Below are 26003 nucleotides of genomic sequence, written 5' to 3'. Positions count from 1 at the left end.
GTTATTGTGGCCGGCGTTAGTCTTAAAGACAGGACGCGGTGGTAATTTTTCACATGCGGACGTCAGTGTGTCGCACTGTCCTGTCTTATCCTGCATTCATTAAGACTTGGACGTGGAGCTGAGATGCAATTCCAGTGTGTCACAGCTGGGGGCGTCTGTATTGCATGCAGCTGTCTCCTCTGCTGTCCCATCAATCCTGGTGTACTCCACAATCTACAGCAAAAGTGAAGGCAGGAACTGAAATTGAATTACAGAAATTTTTCTATCTGCACATCTCAAAGTCGGACTTTTTAGAAACTGTCAGTGTTGCCTGGAAATAGATTGGAACTAACCAACAACAAATACATAAATAAGTTCACCTAGGTAGAATTAGTTTTATTTTAATATGACTGCCAATATGATTGAATCTGTCACAACCACAGATTTCTTCTTAGACTTGATGACTTCCTCCGAAACCAAATATTACATGGATAGATAATCAACATGTCACACAGTGAGACGTTTAGGAATGTTACTGGTTTCATAGCATGTTACATAATTCATTTGCAATCAGGGCCGGGTCTAGGCAGGGGCAAGAGGGGGCCTGGCCCCCTCAAATAAATGTTGTGCCCCCTCAAACTAAATCCCAATTTATAATAATAATAATATAATAAAGCACAATGCCCCCTCAAGATTTGTGGCTGCCCCCTCATACATGCCTGTCTAGACCCGGCCCTGTTTGCAATTGTGTCACAATGGGAGGGTGTCGATGAAGGACAAGGAGGCTGCTGAATTGAATTTCCCGTCTGTACAATTAAAGACAAAATAAAGACCTTTGCAAAAAATAAACTGACATCATAATAACCATAATAATAATAACATTGTTAAAAATAAAAAGTCTTTAAACATGAAAAAAAAAATTCCTCTTTAGCGGCTTGATTCCAAATAGGTTTGGAACACGGTAACCAAAAGGGACCACGTCAGAGATGCACTCATGCATTCAAAGTTGTTGATCACAATACATTAGGTTTTAACTCAGACCTCAGCTGTCTTTTCAATCTGAAACACGATACTTTGTTTTGCACCCCACACAGCTTCAGCGGCCACTCGAGCGATGCAGTGAAGTCTGCCTTCTATGTCACTTCAATATCCACTTAATGGCCTAACCAGCAATGCCCAGATCCTACTCTGGACCCTCCTCATCCTTTTCCTCTCCTCTCTGCCATGTCTGCCCCCCCATCTGCTGGTGTGCAAATGAAGTGGCAGTGAAGAGGAGGAGGATTCTGTATGAAGGCTTAACTTTATGGGATTGAGGCTTTGAATAGCAGCAAGAGGATGAAAATCAGAACCACTTCAGGACCCGCACGCATGCTCGGAAATGTCAGTATAGTACAATGCACAGCATGCTCATGTTTACCAGCCCAGTGTCTTTCTGTTCTTGTCAAGTATTCTGACCATTCAACACTTTCCCATTCAGTCTCTTTTACCACAACTTACACACAGACACAGCTCGTTTTACCTTTTTCTGTTTGACCATGCATCCCACTGAGTATTCATAAGTATACACATAAGTATACATGTGTTAATGTGTGTGCTTGTGTGGGTGTGTGTATACTGCAGAGAACATTGGAAACATTGCTCCCGTAACTTGCTGCATAATTCTCGGTGCCAGGGGAGACTTGCCTGGTTGGTTCATTTCTATTGAGAGATGTCTCCCAGTGTTTGAAGAGGCTAAAATAGAACAGTACAAAGCATGTCAAGAAAAAATGTAAAAATCTGAATTCCTGTGTTTTCCTGCCACACTCTGCACAGTGCAGCCAGGGAGTAGCTGCTCGTCTGTCTGTCTGACTGGCTTCGGTAATATATATATATATTTTTTGCAATCTCGAAGAAAGAACAAATAAATAAATCTTTAATATAAAGATATATGATTGATACAAACAATAAATAAATAAACAATAGACGGGCCTTTATATTTGAAGTGGTGGTAGTTCGAGATTTTAGAGTCTCTCAAATCTTTCTACCTGTCCCTGCACAGAGGCAGCAGTGTCTCATGTTCTGCAGGCTTCTCTGTCAAACTGTATCAGTCCCCAGTCTTTCTATGAATCCCCCAAAAGACAGAATGGAACCTCATGTGCAGCTCAGCTCAGCCACTCGTTAAAGACAATGTTTATTTCATTTTATCAAGATAAATTCTCAGGAAAAAACTTGAAATCAGTATCAAGTAACAGAAGGTTCTGCACAAAGAAATATGTGGTTATTATAAATACATTATATAAATTACATTATATTTCCACAGTAATTTCTCCTTCACTGGTAAGTTGCATCAGAGAGGCTCCTGCACTGTGTACCATCAAAAGTAGAGAATGTCAATCAATCAATCAATCAAGTTTTATTTGTATAGCCCACATTCACAAATAACAATTCGTCTCATGGGGCTTGTGTTTGTATTAATTCAAAAGGTAGATCTTTATAAGGTTTATATAAACCATCATATTATGGTAAAAATGTGAAGGACTAAGCTCACACACTTCCCATGGATGTTTCAAATTAAAAGCCTACGATGAAATTACTTTTAATATAGTTGTTATAGTTAGTTGTTATAAATGTAAGCTTCACAGCTTTAATATGACAAATGTAGAAACAGTTGTATAGATGAGAGAGTTAGATAAGAATTTTCAATAAAAAGGGAAGAGTATGCAACAACTGCACTGTAAACAATCCAGAATTTAGAATACAAATGTCCTTTGATCATTAAGATTTCTCATTGATAAAACCATTTATTTTGTATTTATTAATTATAATGCTAATTTCCTTCTGTTGTCATTGAAAGGCTTCATGAAAAAAAAGAATAAAAAATGTATTAAGTCTAGATTTACAAAGGAGCATAGCTCTTATTGTCTGACTTATTTTTTTGCTTTCTTTTCCTATGATAAGCTGTGGGTATTATTAATAATATGGGTACTTTTGAATATTTATTCTAAATAAACCAGTGATCTATTTAACAAAATCAGCGCAGAGCACATATCATTTGCATGTCATCTTTAGTGAAGGCACATGTTGTTGTGAAGACATGTATAATTTACTTTCCAGTCCTCCTCCCCTTTCATCATAGCTTTGCAGAACATCATAATGGGATCATCATTGTCAGGTCTCACAGTGCTCACACCCAGTGGGAATACGTGTGAGTTCTGGGGACAGGATCTGATCCCAGCTCATTCTGTTTGAAAGGAATGTCAGCCCTATATCAGAAGGTCTATTATTTATATAAAGACCAGGTATTCAGGCGTTGACTTATGAATTAGTATTTTGAGCCTGACAGTATTCAGTGCACTTTTCAGGCCTCAAGAGTGGAGCATGTTTTATTATTAAGGTGGTAGCAAAAAAATAGATGAATAAATAAACTGGATTCAGTCAGTGTTCAAAGTGAAACTTTGTCACACAGTAACCTGTAGTTTGTCTCACTTTAAGCTTTTAATGCGACTTGGCAGTTAGTTGCTATCGTGTGAAAGAATATAGGCAGGAGAAGGTTAGAGCTGCTGTCAGTGTTGTAAAAGAGTGCAGGCATATGTTTATTTTCTATAGAGGCTGTGTGTACCGGTGTAAACTCGATTCGTATCCTACTCACAGGAATACCACTAGAAAAATCTTTTTTCTGAATTGATTTTTGTCCAGCTCTAGTGGATTTCTTTTTCTGTTCTCCCCCTCTTCCTTCCTCAGCTACTGTTCTTTGACCTCAGATCTCCTTCGCTCAGTCTTTTTCACTCCACCTCTCCCTCCAAGTACTGCATCACTGCCTCAATCCTGCCCCCCTCAACCTCATAACAAGGGCCAGAGGTGATGGCCTGTATAACTTCACCCAATCACTACATGTCTTGGAGATTTGTGGTTGTGTAGATTGTTTGGACACCCAGTAAGACACTACTCGATTTTCTGTGTGGTGGAGCTGCAGACCACATAAGGAGCACTTAACTAAAAAAGATGAGCATAGTCATCCTTAACGTGCTGTCACACTCAGAATCTGTTAATTTACCAAAACCTTGAACATAATGGAGGTTAATTACAACTGACAAACAAAATAGTTCAACTAAAGATGTATATGACTATCTATTCACCTCAAAATATCTGGAGTCACAGCAATTCTGTAGATGATGGTGTGACCTATTATTTCATACATTTGCACAGAAAACCAAATAAAAAAGGAAATTATCAGAATATTTGTAAATAAATTGCAATATTTGCCAGTTTGAGGGAGAAAGGCCAACAGTGCTCTCTGTATGATGAACTTGGGATTCTCTATCAGTGGGAAAGTTGGGGTTAAGTTATACACAGGATTGGTCCACCTTCTTGGGAAGGGAACTCGTTTTGCAATGGTCAAAGTTGTTTTGAGATGTTTTGACACTTCATGTGTCATTGTTCAAATACACCTCTTCCTCAGTGATTTACAGATCAGACACTAAAACCTACACATAAACCCATTTGCTTCTACCAACACAGGACTGAGCACAGGACAACATTTATTTTTCAATGAACCAAGAAGCTTTAGTTCCATTCTCTTTGTACACAGAGAATAGTGGCCCCTGCTTAAATTTAAGAAACAATCCAAAGCTTGTCTCTCTCATAAATTATTAAAAAGTTATTAAATGTTTTGTTGAACAGGTGCATGCTCGATTTTCAAAGTTGTACTCTCCTTACATGTGGTGGATGTAGGTGTTCTCTACTGAATTGTACATATGAGCCATGTGAACCTCAAACTGCATATTTAGCGGGTGAGGGGTCATTGTTCAGGCCATAGACGTGATGCATCTGAATTCCACTCGTACAAACAGGACACAGAAAAGTTTTGATAACGCTTTTGGTAACTTTGGTTTTTGATGTTTTCTAATTGTTTCCACTCTAATTTGACTGACAGTCTGAGAGGAACCTCAGTGGCTCTGCAGTGTTAAGGCCTCATGGTTATGATCAGTGTGTCTTTAATATCCACAACACAATCAGCACATGTCAGTGTGAGTTGTGTGTGTAGGTTTTATTTAAATGTTGAGGGAAGACAAGTGGAGATGTGCAGAGGTAAGAACAGTGAAGGGCGAGCTGTGAGAGCCACAAGCGATATGAAGAGAGGGGTTTGAGGGTGTGGATGGGAAGTGGAATGGTTGCCAGGGTTACAGTCAGGGTTGCGACCCCTTATGTCAATCCGTCCATTTGGAGCATATTGCAGAGTAAGAGGATTGGATTTTTATGGAGATGGATTTCATCTGCTGGAGAGCGCTCTCTCTCTCTCTCTATCTTCACCACTCCACCTCTCTCCACCTCCCGTGCCTCTCCACTCACTCAGGTTTTTTTACCTGTTCTCCTTCATGTGTTTCCATGTGGGATATTTTTTTTTTGTGGTCCCATTACCTGTTTTCCGATACTCTTTCTGTTCTCCTCTCCCTGCCCTCCACCCTCCCCTAAGCCTTGCTGCGAGTGAGTTTATTCAGCCACATCAGGATCAACATGATCTCCTGTGATATTTTCCAAATGCCATTTTGTCTCCCCTAACTCACACGTAAAAGATTGCAGGATGTGTACATATTTGTTCCTGTGAGCTCTTTTGTCTGTCGGTGGGTTTCAGTCAGAGGTGACAGAGCGGTTGTAATGGAGATAGCTTTGCAAGCTGCCTTGATTTTTATTTATTTCATTTTTTTTCTAAATGTCACACTATTCCATCTCCATCTGCGGCACACAGTGGATGGTACAAATGTGATTGTACTCTGATGCTGTCCATGTACTCCACTATGAAGGTAACCAAGACTGAAATGAAGTTCCTATACAACTAAACTGCAACAATAATATGTTATACAGGAAACATAATTTTTGTTTAAATCACATAATGAATATATATTGTAAATGTATATTCTTATTTTATTGAATTTACTTTAAAAGCACACCACACATGGGCACAGGCTGACGTTGAGTAAGCAGACCTTTGAGACCATTGAGTTTTCCTTCTCTCCTCGAAATCATATTTCTATAACATTTGTAGGAAATGTAATTGTGGACAGAGTTTTTATCATATAGACTTGATTAGAATTTGGTTTCTTTACGTAATAAGTCGTTCATTGATACACTGATCCTCAATCAAATCTGATTTTACAGTACAATATCCATTTGTATACATGAGACTACAGGATCAGTTAACTTATTCATACAAACAATTAACCCTCATGATATTTGGTTATTTTTAACAGAAGATCGTGATCTGGCTTCATAAAGGAAACCATCACAGTGACTCCAGACATAACTTAAACGATTAATGATCATGACATCTGTGGTGTAAATCTGTTAAAAATATAAGTAAACAGGTGGTTGTGTGCATGTATGTGTGTGTGTACTGCAGAGAATATGTCTTAAAAAATGGTCTTATTATATAAATTGGATAGTAATGTGTAAGAAATCCGACATGCAACATTTATGGTTTTGAGATGTATGAGATTGTATAATTTAGTGCACACTGACAGACAACCTCATTTACCCTCTCTTTCTCTAATTGGAGAGCTATGCAGACATGTAGGATTGTTCGGCCTTGGTAGAGGTATGTGCTCTACTGATTCTATTTTCATCTGCCAGATTAATAATCTGTTTATATGAGAATACAATGGCCGCTTTCCTTTTATTCTACCCAACCAAGTGTAACACAAGTGTCACTGGTCACTGCCCTGCTCACATTTTGTCAAGTGGAGCTGAAAAATTGGACTGAGCTCTTTTGGCTTCCAAAAGAACTTCTCAACAATCAGGTTATAATCAAGCCTGAGAGCTGCACAGGAGGAGAATTCATGGCAGCCATTCTGTTTGCCACAGCCGTTTCAGCAAGATATATTACTCTTTGCTCATGACTAAAAAATCTGAATCTTTTTCGCAAATTGAAAGTTTTGACCTACAGCGCTGGACGTTTGAAGCACTTTCACTTTCATATTTAGCAGCTTCAATTTTCACATTTATTCTGCCTCACGTTCCGTAGGGAGGGAATCTGTTATAGTTACAATGAGAAAAAAGAAGCAATGTTTTTAATATTAAAACACATAATTTCTGCCACATTTTCTTCTGAACAGAGATTGTTTTTTAATGCCAGATTTATATGAAAACACAAAAGCAGTCTATTCTCACAGCTCTTAATCCTTTAATGTTGCAAACCCACATACAATGATCATACTTATACACATCATTTAATAGACATAGGTAATCTCACACATTTCTACATGATTCTTACTTCATGAAATTAATTTCAAAAAATCTTTATTTGTCTCGATTCAAATATAAAAAATTATTTATTTATATATAAGTCTAACTACTCCGGTGTGATTTGTGTCAGGCAATGTAAAATCTCTCTCACCCAGCAGTTGTTTCAAAAAAAGTTTTTTTACTAACTATCTGCTTTACATTGAATTACCAGAATTCAGTGATGCCTTGTCGTAGCTTCTCTCCCTCGCTGGCTGCATTTTCACATTACTTCACTTCCAATGCTTTTCACTTACTCAGCCACATGAATCCAAGAGAAATCACTGCTGGGGTCACAGAAGGTGCCTTCACTGCTGTGTCTCCCACCAGCCCACCCACAGAGTTTTCTGGATGTCCCAGGGAGCTCAGCCAGAGACCTCTGCAGCATAATGCTGCTTCTCGAGGCGATGCCCACCCACGTTCCATGAACAGCATTATGAGCAGAGTTTGAGAGAGTTTAAAAAAAAGAAATCCAGCATTTCCTCTCAGTATTTGCATCAAAATAAATGGAAAAGAGACACAAAACAACACAGCAGAGACTGATTTGGTTAAAAACTGGAGGCCAAATGAAAATGAAAAGGATCTGTAGGATGTCAAACAAACCACAGAAACATACTTACCTGACAGGGGAACACCTGCTAAATGTCAATCAATATTTAATTCATGTAATTTCTTCCTCCTCTGTGTTGATTATGCAGCACACCTGCTTTGTTGTGCCCCCTGTGAATGCAGTCGCGTGTATGTGAGAGTAAGTGTGAGGGTGTGTATTTGTATGTAGCTGTGTAGGTAGCTGAAGTGTGTGTGTGTGTTTGTGTGTGTGTGTGTGTGTGTGTGTGTGTGTGTGTGTGTGTGTGTGTGTGTGTGTGTGTGTGTGTGTGTGTGTGTGTGTGTGTGTGTGTGTGTGTGTGTGAGGGTAGCAGGTTAATATGTCACTCAATAGGTGGTTCTGGTAAAAGCTGACTTTTTGTAAAACCCCACATTGCACCGGTGGCACTACTCACCATCTATGTTTGTCTGCGAGTGTATGTGTGTGTGTGTGTGTGTGTGTGTGTGTGTGTGTGTGTGTGTGTGTGTGTGTGTGTGTGTGTGTGTGTGTGTGTGTGTGTGTATGTGTGCGAATGAGATCCAGCTTAATCACCTCCACCCCTGTGCAAGTCACAGTCGAAATAGCCTCTCACCGTTAAACGAGCCCATCCTTCAGAGATAGAGCTTCCCTCTACATAATGTCTCCACCTTACGGCCCCAAACACACATGCTCACACGCACACACACACACACACACACACACACACACACACACACACACACACACACACACACACACACACACACACACACACACACACACACACACACACACACACACACAGATACACACTCAGGAGAAACTACGATTTTCTGATCATTAATCTCCGTAGCTCCCACCCTCTTAACCCCCCACCCCTGCTCCACTGTCCGCACTCCCTTTGGCAAAGTCAAGGCTGCCTTCCTTGACCAACACACACCCCCTGATGCCCCGAAGTGAGTGTGCACCTCTGTGTGTGTGTTTGTGGATTTCTCTGTGTGCCTACAGGCCTCGCATGTGTTTGCACTTGTACGTGCCAATGTGTACTTCCGCAAATGAGTTTGTGCGTGTGTAGCGGTGACAGAGGAGCGGAAAAAACATACAGACATGTGTGACGTGGAGAGAAGAAAGCATGCCTCCCAGTTTGATTGCCAGCATCAGACTGGAGCAGGTTCCGGAGGATGCTGTTCGCCTTTTTACACCACCCAAAGAAAAAAATCACAGTATAGCATACCAACTTTTTACGGTATTAATGTCAAAATATACTTGTGAGAACTGCAAGCTGCCAGTGAACGTGAGCTGGTAACAGATTTGGATTTTGCTCCTAAAACTATACTAAGACGCACAGAGATCACATTAAAACACACTGACTCACTGTAACTGGGTTTGGCTGAACTGCATCAGACATTACTTCACTGGCCAATGTGCCTGCTGATACAAGTGGGTGAAAACCTTTTACATTTACAAAGGTGAGGGCCATCATTTTACATTTCTCATTTGATTTGTCGGACAGTTTTGCATTTGACCTAGTTTTGCTTCAAAGTTTTAATTTGAAAGGTTATTGTATAAGGGTCCTCGCTTGAATTAAACCAGGGACAATGCAGTGCTGCATGATATTGCCCAGAGCTTGGTTGTTAAAGCGCACTGCAATATTGGACTTTAGTGGGTAAATCGAATTGCATCCATAAAAATGGAGGGTGACAAAAATAATATTTTTGTCATTTGAGTCCTTAGAAAAAATTAGACCCTTGATAATCACAAAATGTCTCATAAGCAGACACTTGGACTGTATTTCATGGTACAGTGTAATGAGGGTGATATTTTTCATGCTGTTCCCTGTTATGTAATACACAGATGACCTGAGCTTTACCTCCACATGCTGTCGCACCTCTGCTTCTGTTCAGCACGCCCTCTCTTTGGATTTCCCTGACAAGAAGGTCTCTGCAAAAAGTGACACATGACAAAACATGGTGGTTCACCATCCGTGGAAAGGTGCAGGCCTGTCAGCACATGGCCCTCAGTGTGGCTGCTCTAATAGAGCACTTTTCTCAAAGAAAGAACATCCTATTTTACAAGTCTTCACATGCCAGCTGGTCTCCTTCTATACTGCAGCTTATTTTAACCGTCATTCACCAGCAAGTTGATTGAGCTCCAGCACATTGCCATTCACTGACCAGTACAGTCATAGTCTGCTGTTGGGTGGAAAGCAGCTGCTCTGTTACAGTAGGGAGACCTTGAGACTGGAAAGGGTTGATGGGGTTTGGTCCCAATTGCAGCGTTAATCATGGCCATCACTTTAGTGACCCTCCAAAAACAATGTGGGCCAGTGGTAATTACCCTATCATGGAATGCAGATGCCAACAGTAAAAAGGAAACCACATGAGAATAATGTTTCTGGTTCTTCTACTTTTTTGTCAAATGTGTCTCTGTTTGTTTTTATTCTCGAGTGGACATTGTACTGCATTTTTTTGTTTCATGGAAACCATGACACATCAGTGAACAAAAAAGACAGGAGTGTACTTCATCAATGTATTCATTTCCAAATACATAAATTAACATGATATTTTTATTAAGCCAAAGATAAAACCTTAACATTATTTCCATAACATAAGTTTGATAAAATGATCTGAACTTTGGTCCCATTGAATTTGATGGTATTGTCTTCAGCATTTGACCTGTGTGTGGTTTATATAATGAAATATTGAAGCCCTTTGGTATTGTTAGGGTGGTGAACAGCATTGGGTGTGAAAAAGTAAAATCTTTTCTAACCGTCCACTGATCGATGACTCTCACCTCCCATGAAACATCAATAGGAACGCAACCTATTGGTGAAGTGATGTAATACTCCAAGAGATTGAGCTACATCATGATGTAAAACTCAACCCGATTTTTAGGCAAATCCATCAAAAATAGATACTGCAGCCAAAATCCCTTTTTCCCAGTTTATTTATTCTAATTGAGTCATTCAGAACAGTTTTAAATATAAAGGAATCACTGCATATGACATAACTGAAGATCAATGAAGAGTCTACTGTTTTCATATTGTGGACAATGAGCCAAAATATCTGAGGGAGACAGAAGAAGCTTATAAATTGAATAGCAAATATCCATTCTATCATTATTATTATTATTATAATTATTATTGTTTCACTTATTTATGTTTGATTTGGTCCCATAGCATCCAAACATATAATATATAAAGTAGATACATAAGTAAGTACTTAATATAAAGTAGATATTACATTCAAGGAAACTGAATGCATATTACCACATGAGTAATCCTGTGACTTCCATTCATTTGAAGAAATGCTAATCACTGAATGTAAATCTAAGAAAACATGTACAGTATTTGTACTGTACTCTATATGCAAATTCAATTTAGAGTATGAAGCAGTGGTACATTATCTAGGTAACTAAATCTCATTTTCTGGTTCAGAGCTGAAACTGCAATAAAACACCTCCATGTCTCCTCCATTCAGTCTGAGGAACTTCACATTTTACACCTTGTAACTATAATTACAAATCCATTAACAGTTACAATTCACATCTGTCTAGTATAATTTAATATAATAGCTCAGATAAACAGAAAGCCAACACACAGAGGCACATTGTCTTAACATAATCCCTGGACTGTAGGGGCAGAAGCCCCCTATTCTTCTCCCATGACACTATCAGCCAGCAGCCACGGTGGCAAATCCCGCTGTTGTTGGAGGAAGACAGGGAATTATTTCCTGTGTCAGATTAGGGTTATCGTAGCAGAGCTGAGAGTTATCGTTATTCTCTCTGACTTTCTCTCTCGCTAACTCCTAGATGCAGACACACACACACACACACCACACACACACACACACACACACACACACACACACACACACACACACACACACACACACACACACACACACACACACACACACACACACACACACACACACACACACACACACACACACACACACACACATACAAACAGAGGAAGAGATAGGGTTATCAACCTATTATAATGTTGGATAATCTGCACTCCGGGGCAGTTAGCTGGCAACAAGATTCTTCATGGGGAATTTGGCCAACATAAAAAACTACAACCGGCAAACCCACAGTCACAATCTGTTGAGACATGCTGTGTATTGTTGCCTCACGAAAAAAAAGAAGCTGTTTGTCAATAGGTGATTGTTGAAAGCAATTCAGAAATATAGTTCTATGGGATAAGGAGAGGCAGAGGGAGATAGCATAGAAGAGAAGGGAAGAGAAAATGGCTTTGAACAGCGATTGTTTGGCTGTTGAACAAATAAGACAGATGGAGGAGAAAGAGGAAGAGAGCATAAAAGAGGAAGAGAATAAACCAGAAAAAAACACTGGAAATTCTTCCACAGTAATTACAGAAGATAGAAAAAAATCCTGGATGGAATACAGAACAAGTCCACAAATGAGACTGTTATCTGCCTGTGGTTTTTTCATTTCTTTGTTTTTCTTTCCACATCTTTTCTTTCTCTTATTGTGACAATTCTTCTGTAGGACATGTTACTGGTACATAGGGTTTTGCTTTTCACAACCCTGGTTGGAGCCGGGCTACATGGAAAGATGTGCACTACCAAAAACAAGAAGCGGTTACTATGAACTGTAGTTTACTTGCATTGACAATCTTACTTTCATTCATCGTTGCTGTACAGTGTCAGTCAGTCACCTGTCTTCATCAAGCATAAAAGATGTGTACATCATGGGATACGGCACCAGGTGTCCTGTCTTGCAGCACCATTCCTACAGCCAAGGCTAATTTACTTTAAATGAGGAAAAAGCATTAGAGAGGTGAACCACTTATGAGATGCAAGAAGGCCTGGCTCACAGTTGGTGTCACATACCATCAGTTGTCTAATATCTAAAATATCAAGGTATTCTTCAGCTATAAGATTTCCTGTAAGATAGGGAACTATCCATTATGCTTTTACTTCAAACACAAAAGACACAAAGCATGTAATTTATTTGATTTGATTCAAGTGTGCAACATCATCTCACTTCACTGTTTTATTTTATCAATTTACTTGTAAAGGATATATATATATACGATTCGCTTGTTAGGTTATATTCTATTCACAAGATACACATCACTCTGGGCTGGAGTTAATTTATTTGAAAAGATACACATGAACTCTAGTGTAGGTTAATTTCTGTGCAGAAGATGAACATCAGTGTGATTTATTCACTGAAGGTGCACAAAATACAGATCATTCCATAGTGCTTATGTTGAAGTATGTTTAATTGGAGTGAAAAAACGTCAATCTGTTACTTTATGTTATTAGCCTGTGATTTAAGGGTAAATAATAACTTTATAATACCTCTCTTTCTGAAACAAAGGTACAGACTTCAGCCCACGCTTTAGAAGATGTACATTTTAACAAGTGATTTCAAAGGTGTCCCTGATTCTTCGTCATATTATTCCTTCCAAGTCAAATGAACCCTTCCAGGTTTTCATTTCAGTGAATACTGCAGGAGATTAAACAGCTTGGGTAGCAGTTAATGAGCACATGGGTATCTGTTTGTGGGAATCATCTGTGGTGAAGAATGATTGTGGTACGTCAGTGCAAAGCGAACATGGTCACTGTGGTTTATTTTAGGTGCCAGTATGTCCCGTTGGGTGTCAGTCAAGGTCAGAATCCACGGCTTGGGACGTGCAGACAGAAGAATACTGACCCTGCGAGGGAGATGACAGGTCTAGAGACCGCACAAACAATGCATGGCCCATGGATGGATACATGCTGAACTTGAACCTTGAGCCCTCAGTGTTATAAATCTCTGCCTCAAGCAGAAGGGCAACAGTGCAGAGGAAGAAAATGGTTGGAGGTGAAAAGAGATGAGATCAAGGTGAAGAAATGAAAAGAGGAGATTAAGGGTCAAAGTTGGATTAACATGGATATTTTTCAAAGGGACACTTTTAAGTAGCCTAATCAGTGAGATTACCAACTGGGCTGTGATGAGGGTTATCCATGACTGCGGGTCTGGGGAAAACCTGCTCCTCCCTCTAGTTGCAATTATATAAATCTGTTTATACTCTGATTATAATTATCTTGGTCCAATTGTTTTATGCTAACAAAAGTTCTGGCTTCTTTGAATTATAGTATGTATGTTGATTTTGTTCTCCCTGTGGATTTATTTAATTGTTCTGGCTTCATTATTCAGCAGCTTGGTGGAACTGTTATATATTTTATGCAGGTTTAAAGTTATCAGCAGAACAATCACACTAAATTCTGTTAATTAAATATCCAGTATGGATGGATTACCAGCAGAATAAAGCAGGGAGCTGTCCTTGGGCCGTAGATCTCTTGTTGCCCCAAAAGTTTAGGGTTCATCCATCCAAATAATTCATTTTCTGTTGCTTGGGAAAGGGCCGTTGTATCAGCAGGCTGAGCCGGATGTTCTGTGACGTTCCTCTGCCAAGCAACACTTACCAGCTCCTCGTAGAAGAGATGGAGGTATTCCCAGGCCAGATTGGATGTATATAGTACCTCAAGCGAGTTTTGTGCCAACCCTGGGGGTCTCCTCTCATTTGGTTGTGCCTGAAAAATCTCCAAAGGAAGGTGCATGACATCCTACTCCAATTCCGGAACCAACTACACTGGCTCCTTTGGACCCAAAGGAGCAGCATGTCTACACCAGGCTCCTTGCAGATGTCTGAAAGCTCCTTCCAGATGTCTATCTTTAGAACTGAGACTGAAACCCTGCAGAGATTAGTCATTTCAGCCCCGTTGAATCCACAATTTCATTCTAGCTGTCACTACACAAAGCTCATGACCACAGGTGATGGTCGGAACATAGATTAATTGCTAAATTGGAAGCTTCAAGCTCAATTCGCCCTTCACCACAATGGTATGGCAATTTGCAGCAATGCAATACAGGACCTGTATAGGGATCAATGTCATTATGGTTACATATTGTATCATTCCTGTACTCTCACACTTTCAAATTCTAATTTTGACAGCAATTTCTCCAGTAGCCTCTTCACCGTGTGTTTAATCACATCTCGTTAAATGTCCCCCTTTAGCTCACAATGCAGACTTAGCTTTTTTTAATCCTGCATTAATTACTAATGTCATTTAGATACAGTAGTGTCTGGATGCAATTCAGAAAGCTCAAATTTTAGCATTAACTAATGCCAAGAGCGGTGCTTGAGACACGTGGATCAGAATATGCAGTTGTGATAGCCAAAGCACAAAACTTGACAAACATGTGGCCACTCCTCCCATTGTAAATAATGTCCTTTGTGTACGTGACACCGACAAAAAAAAGATGCATATTCTTGCATTATCTGACTGAGGGAGTGGGATTTGCTTTGCTCTCCTGCATTCATACATTCAGTGTGGATCTAATGGATCTGTTCACTCTTAAATAGAAAAAGCTCCCAATGGTTGGCAGTGTGCGCAACCACAGGCACATCTGGATGTAGAAAGTTTCCCCCGATTTTGCATGGTAAGTCTTGGCTAACTCGGCGATAGTCTGATATGCACCTTATTGCAGCCTTTGCTGTATTTCCTCTGACAACTATAATAGGTGGAAAGAATCATTCTGAAAACCTGTGTTTCTTCGATCGCTCACATTGGCATCTCTCTTTAAAAACAACGCTAATAACTCGTAGAGTTGTTGCTGCCGCTGCTGCTTTCAGCATGTTCCAACGGCTGAAACAGCTTGTTGTCAAATCAATAATAATTACACGATGACGGGCCTTCTCCACTAATGATTTTACACAGTAGAGCTATATCGGAAGAGTCTGGGTAATAAACATTGCTCTTTTGCCTATAGAGAGGAAAAAGTGATAGCGATAAAGCTGCAGTGCATAATCAGGCCAACAATGAGCTGGGGGAGGGGTGTTTGAGGAAAAAGGGATGAACGAGGACCTTCAGTCACTCTGCTTTGACACTTGCTGATAAGAGCACAAAAAAGCATCATAAAAATTTTGTGAGCCCATACAGAATGCTTCATACTCTCCAGACAAAATGCAGTAAGCCACAACAGCGACTGTACTAATCAAGCACAAGACAAGTTATTAGCACGGGGAGAATAGGTTAGATTTGATTAGTTTAAACGTCATTGAAGCCCATAGGGAGGCAGAGCTGTCACAGCAGCAAGCAGTAACAACGTATACGAGAGTAGAGCATGGCAAGGTGACATTTCTTTCAAGATATGTTATAGCCACAGTGGAATTGAGGAAATTATTGAAGGCAAAGAAAAAGAGATGTGAATCGCAGATTTGACAGTGTAATTGGCTTTTTCTTTTTGTGGGTGAAAGTGTAAGGTGTTTTTTCCCTTTTCTTTTTTTAAGATGCCGTCAAAAAGTCAATTTCCTTCTGTTATATTTGAAATAATGACTTGGGGTTGAAATATTAATGTCTCCTATGGGCTCCGAGGGGTGGAGGGAAACGGGCAGAGGTCACGTGAGCAAGAGACATGAGGATAGATTTAAATAGAGTGGGTAAGGAAGAGGAGGAACGGAAGCAGTGTTAACAAGAGATTAATTTAGATTCTTGGCACTTTACCACACGCACACTCACACGCATAATTTCCAGGTGATGGGTCAGTGTGTCGTGTCTTAGATGTCACAGACATTATTTTGTGGTTTCCAATTCGATAGTAATTTAATTATGCCCACAACAGTGTAAGACATCCCCTTAGTCTGGAGGCTGCCTCTCACACTGTTTGCTCCTCTGGCTACTTATTAGATACAGAAGTTTGTGCTCTCCCTACATCTTTTAAAAAAGAATCTCTGTCAAAGTCTGTCTGTTTTGCTTTCATCTGCCTGTTATTGCCCTTGTATTAAAATTCAGATTCCATCCTGTCCCCAGCCAATAAGACAGAGGCAGGGATGTGTTTTTGTTCATCAGCTACTGATCTTTAAATGCTGCAGTGAAAGCTGCCTCGCCCGACTTAAGGAGCTGTTAAGGCACCTAAAACATTTTTATTTTGTTTTACCACACCATGAAGATGTGTAAGAGCTGGTTTCAGGAGGCTTTGTACACTCGAAGCAAGTGTGGTGGAGAATCTGTTAAACCAAGTGGCGGATAAGCGCATCCGCACAAAGAGACTATTACTTATCACGTTTCCTCGGTGAAAAAAATTAAGCAATTTAATCTCGGCTTGAATGGGACACATTTGGGAGGCATGTGAGCCATGAACTAGATATCTGTCACAGTAATGCACCAGTCATTGCAAATGTGACCATGTACCGCTTCCAAAAGTTTATACGGGATAGTTTCTGGGCTCGTTTGAATTGTGACTGCATTCAGAGACTGCTGTTACAAGCTCTTCAACTTAAAACTGCTGGCGACTAGCTTTGCAGCTCAGTATTTTATCTCAATTACTATTTTAATATATTGACATGTCTTATTTAAGATGTCAAAATATTTCATTTCAATTCTTTTGAAGGAAAAATCGTCCTCCTCCACCTTAATTTGTTTTAAGGTTTTGTCATTATTATGGATACAACTGTTGTCAAAATGGGCTGATCATGTTGAAACTAAAATTAATAATCTGTTTCACTCATACAAGACATCTCAGGTCATCTCTTTTTTACGTTGAAATGTATGACAAATAATGTTGTCTTTGTAACAAAAAGCTACTAGCCCTGACTGGCCATGCTTTTCAATTTAAAAGAAATAAAAGTAAGATAATACAAGTATAGAGTTTAAAGTGCAAGTAGAAGATAAGAAGGAAGCTTTGGGGTTTATCTTGGTGATATTCAATTCACTATTTTCCATTCTATATAAACCAGTTAACACTGCATGGTTTATTCACTGAAGTTTATAAAAAACTTGTTCTGAATAGTTCTTTATTGTGATCAAATACTTGATCTGAAGCTCAATTCTAAGGCAGTTCTGTAAATTGTTTTCTAATAAACCATAAATATAGCAACTTCTGATCAACCCATATAAGGCTTAACATACCAACTACCGGTTAGCCCCCGCCCATTTTCAGTTTAAGCACCGCCCACTTCCGAGTACAGATACAGATAGTTAGTTGGTTGAACAGATACAGATATTGGTGCACTCCCCCGTCCCTACTTGGCTTGTTAACAGCAAGCACTGGTAAGCAAGGAATCACCTGGTGTCGTTTAGAGCTGGACATGATGTAAACCCTTACTGTGAGACTTTCAGAGTGAAATGTCCAATCGCTGGGTTAAGGTTGTTGAATGCTCCAATATGTTCCCCCTTAGCAGCTGAAATTGCTCATTCGCTGTCTGGTGCTCAACAGGTAGCGTACAATTGGTTTACAATGGTGGTGCTGGACACTGTGGGAGTTGGAGGCGGTGAGCTTTTTATGACCCAGCTCATTGAGGGGAAAAGGGAAGCAACATAAAACCAGGTGGTAACAGCACTGAAATACACTAAAACGCTATGTGGCGCTGAGAGGATCTGCAACGTCTGCAGTTTGGTGATAATCCTTGTCATCACAAGCAACTCCTTTACATCACTAACAGTTTAGTCATTTCATCCATATTAATATGGAGATATTGATTAATTCAGCAGTAACCCACAATGTCTCAGAGTTTTTGTACCTGCCTTTAATACCGAGTGTTACGTGTGGGTGTGGAAGCTAGGTTGACAGGCATCTCTCTTGTATAACTTAGCTGCCATTATGTCACACAATCTGATTTCTGAAAGTCTCTGGTGCAGTGCAGATTCAAAGATAAAATTAAGTTAGCTGCCTTCAAACCTACTTGCCAAAGTCGACTCTCTCAAAACTCTCCCTCCTTCTCTCCTTGCTGTTCGCCCCCTCAGCCCTTGTCTGAGCTCACGATTCTCATTATTACTCCATGCCCTGTTTGTGGTGACCCCCTTGCAAAGTCTAGTTTGCATGCTTTAGGTGTTTCGTATTCAGAACCGACGCGACACGGTGGAAGCTCGACGGGCTGAGGCAGCTGTTTGTCCCCTTCGTGCCTCGTCTTGTTTCTGGTAACAAGATGAACTCCACCTCAGGAAGTGAGACGACAGGCAGTCGCACATGGCGAATCAGAGATTTAATCAAAAAGCTCATTCTCATTCAGGAATAATATCAGGTGTTTTTCCTCGCTGAAAACGCTGAAGCGCTGACTGAATAGCAAAGTGACTGATACAATATGTTACTTGTGGCATTCAGTTTAATCATGAACTAATTGCTGTTTTATGTAAATGCTGATGCAGTATGTGCTCGACTTTTATTGCTCTTTTCGCTTCACACACACATTCTTCAAAATACTCTGTGTTGTTTTATAATTAATCATTATTTTTAGTTCCCCAAAACTGCAATCGCCATGCAGTCGTGAATGCGGAATTCAGTTATCATGATTAAAAATAGTTTTATTAAACAAATAAAATGGCATTAGTTGTTATTTTAGTTTGTGGAGCTGGAGTTAACTTCTCTTGACTCTGGCTATAGCCTGGTGCTTTCTGTGTCTCAGGTCTATTTCCTGTATCTCCTGGTAGTAAGGTGGGTCACCTCAGGATGGCCCTGGAGCCAATCCCACTTCCAGGAAGAGCTAAGAGTGTATAAACACCTCCTCCGGCATCGCCCCCAGCCCTGAGCTTGGCAGGAGGCACGGCATGAGTGCACAGATCACGCACCTAAATGCCTCCCTGTGGTGCAATGCCTCCAGAGGGAGCTTAAGCTGTAGGTGCTGGGGAGAGACTAAATCAACATCATCTACAATGTAAAAGCAAACTGACATGCTTGAGGGGTCATTGGTTTTTTTGTTGAACACGTTTTTGTGTCAAAGGAGGCTTTTGAGTTATAACCTCAGTGAGGAGGTGGAGGGTAGAGCAGCATAAACACGCTCCTTTAGTCGTGTTTAAATATTAAGTTCACACTCAGAGGTTTAACTTTATAGTGCTGGCTTTAGTATTACCTTCGCCAAAGAGGTTATATTTTCGTCTTTGTTCTTTTGGGGTTCGATATCTGTCTTTCTGTCTGTTAGTTCACATGAAATGCCCAAACAACTGATTAGCCAGGAAACTGTTGGAATAATTTGTATGTGTCAAGAAAAGGTCAATTACATTTCTTTCTTCAATATCACCAGACATTTATCAACATGTTTATTCATTAAGAGATTAATTCATGGATATTGATGAAAACATTCAGACATATTTAGAGGATTGCTATTTATGAGTCTGTTCAATTTGGTGCAGATCCAAACAATAATCAAGATCTAGTCAATTTACATGTAGTTTCATAAGGGGACTCTTGGGCCTTGGTGGAGGTTTACACTCCCTGAGTTTCATTCTAGTTATGATGTAAATTCACTGTGTACGATAGTAGATAGTGTCCAACCAATCCTGAAAAGTAACTTGGGAAAAGTTGTGCCCTCTCCGGAAATCGAAGAGAATCTTTGCACTGTTTTGTGATAGGTAAACATGAGTTGATCGATGAGTCTATCAGCTGTCAGTTTGAAGGAAAAACCAGATGCTAAGGATTTAATGACATTTGATGTATATAAATCTTCTTTTAGTCTCTTTGATGATCTTCAACAGGACAACCTTCTCTTGTGTATCTCAAATTGTAACATTTAGTGAGGTCATTATGCTGCTCACACATCTGGATTTAAATATAAATGTAGACGATAATATGAATCATCATCTACATCAATGGATGTTAAAATTGTTATCTTTCGCTCCAGTTCTCAAACTGTCTTCAAATTGGAGAAGCATACACACGACTGAGTCAGTCATCTGCATGGCAATGACTCCATAATGAGATATTGAGCAACAAGCATCAGGGTGTGTGAGTACTAATTATGTTGAGAAGGTCACTTACTTTTCTGTTGTTCAGTGTTGTGACTGAGGACAAGGAATCTGTGTGTGTGTGTGTTTGTGTGTGTGTGATGGGAAGAGCAGCAAGTTGAGCTCGACATCTTTGCAGGAGGAGCATCTCTTCTCAGGAGCTTTGACACGCACAGCTCCTCAGCAGCCCTCAGGGTGACTTTTACCCCTGAACACTCTCCAGTTTGAGAATAACTGGTCCACAACAATTCAGTTTTCTGCATCACTGAGCTCCCACCGGGCTTTTTGGATGACTGCCATGGTAAAAGCATTGACCATTGAGGAAGTCAAAGCAACCGCAGATGATACATAAACAGATCTTTAATTTCAGTTTGACTTTGAACTGAAACTGAAAAGCTTCAACTTTCCTCTAAATAGGACTTTGTTCCTTAAATAGAAATGGTAAGTGTATAAAATTACATTTTGGAAGCTGCATGCCAGATTTAATAGTTATCATTATGAAAAATCCATCTAAAACAGAGAACAAACTATTTGGAGAAAGTTGTATCTGTTACCACTGGCACAAAAAATACATAAATTACATTTTATATCCACACCACTCTGTGCCACTTTATCTCACAGAAATCTGCCAACTTGACTCTCGACATTAAAGCACAACCTCCTATGTGTTACGTTATATACACACATGCACACTTGCACAAAACACACAGAGACAGAAACTCACGGTCAAGAGACTTTCAGATTGCTCAGACAAATTGCACACGTGCGAGTGCAGCTGAGTGTGGGCGCTAATGTGCCATCAGCCCGTCTGCCCGAGAGCACTTCTATGTAACTGTGCATTGAAAATGGCCGGCGTTATTGTTGTTGCATCGCAGAAGGAGCAGAGAATGGATGGACAGATTTGGGCTTTATGGTGCGCCACTTAATGTGGCAGCAGACACCAGTTGCTGGAAGCGGAAACTAATGTTTTGTGTGTGTGTTTATTTGTGTGTGCTGACAGCCCAAACATCAGTGTAATGGAGTCTGTGTTGATCGAAAGGCCCGGCAGAGGAGTTTGGGGACTAATAACTATTATGAAATTGATAACCTTGGCAGGCGTCGGCTCAATTCGCACCTGGTACTGTTTTCAATAAAACAAGAGAAAAACAACATCCTTCACAAATGATGTCCTGAATATGAACCCACTTCATTTTATTCCGACATTTCCACTCTATTGTAACAACGGTGAAACAGGAGAGGAGAGAGTGTTATGGCTGTTTGTACCAGGCTTACGAGTGGCAGCTGATTGAGTTGAATGGCTGAATCAGATGCGAATCCTGGTCAGTGTTGGTGGTAAAACAAGCAGTGTGCTCCACTGCTTGGAAGAGCCCTGAAACAAAGTGCTAAATCTTTCATTCCCTGGCTGTGGCACTCAGATTCAGTCCTGAGTTTTACCTCTATAAAACATAAATCTGTACAACAGATCACAAATTCAAGTTTCTTTCTCCCCCCCCCCCCCCTGTTTAAACAGCTCCACAATGGCACCCTAAAACAGCCATCACCATATTCTTTGTAGGGGAATAGCAGGAATGAAGCATTTGTGGGGGACTATTTTCCGCAGTGGATTAATGCAGATTTGATGCTCTGGTGAGTATTTACAGCAGCACAACCGTGTGTGTCAGATTGGGTAAACAGAAACTACAGTGTGTGTGTATTAAAGGTAATAAGGGAACATGTCGCTCGCTGCTACTTATGTGTTTTTTAGTTTTTTCCTTACAGCAGTTGGACAACACTGGACAATATGTGGTAATTCACAGATTTTCAGTTGTTGTTTTATTCTCTTTGTTTTCAGTTTTATTGCTATTTTATAAAAACATGTTTATTTACATTGTTTAACCCTGACTATACTTAGAAATTTAGCTACTTTCCTCTCTTGCTCTCAAAAACAATGTCAAGGTCCATTTACCCTCTTGTTCTCAATAATCTGACCGTATTACATGGTATTAATGGGGCAGATGGAGTCGCTTTGATGCACTGTAAAACCTAACAGTACCCCTAACCCTAACCCTATCTTACTAAATTAAGTAAGTTACAATAACTTAATTCTCAAAAAAAGTTGAGGCCACTTATTATCAATAACTTAACATAACTCAAAAGTAAATTATTGAAGTAATAACTTAGTTATTTTGAGTGGGCTTAAATTCGTAGACCATTTTGAGTACTGCTGACATAAATAATTTATTTTCAATGACTCGTTTTCTTTAAGTTGATTTTATACTATTACAAAAAAGGCAATTCCCATGGGCTGCTATTTTTCTATGTCGATTTTAAATTTAATTTAGTTTTTGTTTATAAATAATCATATTTTGGATAAGTATGCATCCAGATCATCTTTAATAATCATCCAAAGTGGAACCTAAGTGAGGATGTTAATTACATAACTTACAAGCAGGTATTTTTAACAACTTGATTGACAGAAAATGAATTGCCAACTAATATTATACGTGATTCATTGTGTAGCGTATGTACATTTGAAAGTTATATATATATATAATCATTATCGTATTTTATAGTCCGGAAATAAAAGCACGGCTCTTATATATACAGTCTATGCTCTACACGCAAGTAAACGTCAAGACTCTAAGTTATCAGTCCGTTCATCTTCCGCTCCTGCAACAATAAAACCTTGTTAAAATAAATGAATCGACTCAGTCAACAGAAACGCGAGAGTGCTTTTACTCTGAAACGGGCACAGGAAGAAGGGAGTGGTTTAAGCTGATGACCTGGTGCTCACTACCGGTAACCTGCCGTTCACCTGCTGTCGCACACGGTACCGACGGGTCGGAGGGCGTGACCGGTTCGAACCGGTCATCACGAGGTTTGCACTTGTCACCGGCGTGTTTTAAAAGATCGATACGAAGAGTTTTTTGCTGGACAGACTTAACTATGTTCCCTGTCTTCATGACAAATTTCTCCCTGGTGGAGACCAATAAACTAACCTATACCTATACACAACTACTGACGGAGAACTCCGTGACGATACGTCGGATTGACCCGGAGTGTGTGTGTGTGTGTGTGTGCGTGCGTGTGATTGTGTCTATTGCCTACGTGTGCGTCCTAATATACCGGGGAAAGCAAGGACAACACGAGGGTTAAACTGTTTACTTAAAATTTGCCCTGTTTTATGTTATACAGGTCATGGTTATGGGCACAAGAATGTGCTTAGTCTGCTTTAGCCTTTAAGATTGCATATGTGAAAAATCTGAGAGATATTTCATTGAATTTCAGTAGCTGGTTGCATTGAAATGTGAACAACAAAATAAATTGCTCAAACTGAGTCATGTGGGTGTATTTATTTTGAGTTAATAGAGTTTAAAGGTTTAAGGCAATCAGTTTCATCACATGAACTGAGTAGCCATAATAAAGTTTTAAGTTATCACAACTACAAGAGGCGGTGGACTAGTGGCAGAAACTTGGACTATGGGCAGAAAAGATCTCTGGTTCGACTCCACAGAGAAACAACAAAAAGACGAACCTGGATTGATCTGTCCAAAAATCCAAGAGGATTCTCCCTACCCTGTCTAGTGCCCCTGAGCAAGGCACCTTACTTCCCCAACATCTGCTCCCCGGGCGCCGTACATGGCTGCCCACTGCTCTGTGTGTCCTGCACCAAATGGGTGTATCTAAATCATTTTCCCCAAATGGAAGACAACTAAGTAAATTTAACTTAAGTGGTAACATTTGTATAAAGAAGGTTCATTTAAGTGAGTCTTACTTAATTCACTTACATTCTGTCAACACATTGTAAATAAGTTTGGGTAAATACTGCCTATGAGTGTAGAATACTAAATAGATTTAAGGTCAATTAACTTATAGGGATCCGCAATATTAACTTTATTTACCCAAGTTGCCTCATCAATAAATATTTGAGTTACTTTTGCTAAAATCAAATAATTTGTTAACCTTAAATTGTTTGAGTTAATAAACTTAAATGGTTCAAGGCAATCAGTTTCAGCAAACAGTTTGAGTTGACCTAACTTGTCAGGTTTTACAGTGTGGAACCACAGATGGTGAGAGTTTCATTATCCTGAGGACTTTCAGGGCCTCTTGTCCACGCTTGCTTATTTTGCGCTTTGATCTACATTTTTAGTTGCATGGTTGCCAGTGTTGTGCGTTCATTGAACACGTTCACTTTTATTGGGAACGATGAACTGAACGCAACCTAATGACAAATAATGAATTAATGATGTTCAGTGACCGGGAAATGTCCGCGATGTAGCCTAACCTAAACCAACTAACTCGACTTCGCCCTACGTTACTCATGATTCATCGCACACAAATGTAGAACAAACAAGCAACATATTCCAAGTGTTTTCTTCTCTGGCCAGTGTCTCGGATCCGAACCGTAGTTTGGAGCTCAGCTCACGGGTTATTTTGGCTCACTGTCTGGCCGGTAACCAGCCGTCCGGACCACTTTACTTGGAATGCGGCCACTTTATTTCTCGGATATACAGCAGGAGCAACACTCGCATCACCTCTAGGTGGTCGTTCACGTCTCGTTATACACACACTTTGAGCGCCTTTTCCCACAATACCCAGGTACACTAAGTCACACCTATGCATCACACACTACAAACTTTCCTTAAAGGGGCATGCCGTACCTGCAACACAAGACAACACCTCTCGGTCTCATATAAAAATGGCAAGTGAAAGCAGAGACGCAGACTCAGCGATTACATCCAATGCACCTTATTATTATCTGAGGGATTTGTACACACTGTCTGATAAAGATTCCGAAAGTAAAGGCAAGGGGTAGTGATGGATAAACTCTTTCATTCTCACTTTCCACCTTAAAACTATGAAATGAACTGAACTCTGAACTCGTTCAGAATTATGAACTATGAACGTGAACTATTCATGTTTACTTGTATGAACTGAACTTTGAACTAGTTCACAAGAGGTGTTAACTTGCACAACACTGATGGTTGCACAATGAACTTGTGTTGATCACTGTGCTGTTAAGGCTGGCAAGCTCCCAATGACTATAGTCCCTTCCTCTTCTTCTCTGCACACACTAACAGTATTTCATCGTTTTGCTGATTGAAAAAACATAATGATTCTTTACTTTAATATCTTTCATACATTCGTATAATTAATATTCTGTATAGAATTTATGGATTTTGTTGTCGACATTGAAGTTTGTTAATCGGTTAGTTAACTCTGGTACTTTTAAAAATAGTATAATTTAAAAATACATCATCACATTCTGGAACTGGTTCACATGAATTTGTGATACCTGGCAAACTTGTGCTGGCTGGGCATGTTTGTATGAAAACTATCCTGTCATCATCTGTAATGTTCCATTTGACCTGTGGTCTGTTGTCTCTACCTCTCTCTCACACACACACACACACACACACACACACACACACACACACACACTCACACACACACACACACACACACACACACAAACACACCTGCCTGCG

General features: G+C 39.9%; 1 protein-coding gene across 4 annotated transcripts in view; it reads left to right on the top strand.

Annotated features, from left to right (window-relative positions):
* Positions 1 to 26003, top strand: part of nlgn1 (neuroligin 1) — a 265168-nt gene that overhangs the window by 121790 nt on the left and 117375 nt on the right. The window lies entirely within an intron of this gene.

Source organism: Limanda limanda, chromosome 9 (genome assembly GCF_963576545.1).
Source record: "Limanda limanda chromosome 9, fLimLim1.1, whole genome shotgun sequence".
Taxonomy (NCBI): Eukaryota; Metazoa; Chordata; class Actinopteri; order Pleuronectiformes; family Pleuronectidae; genus Limanda; species Limanda limanda.
This window is presented reverse-complemented; position numbering and strand designations above follow the sequence as displayed.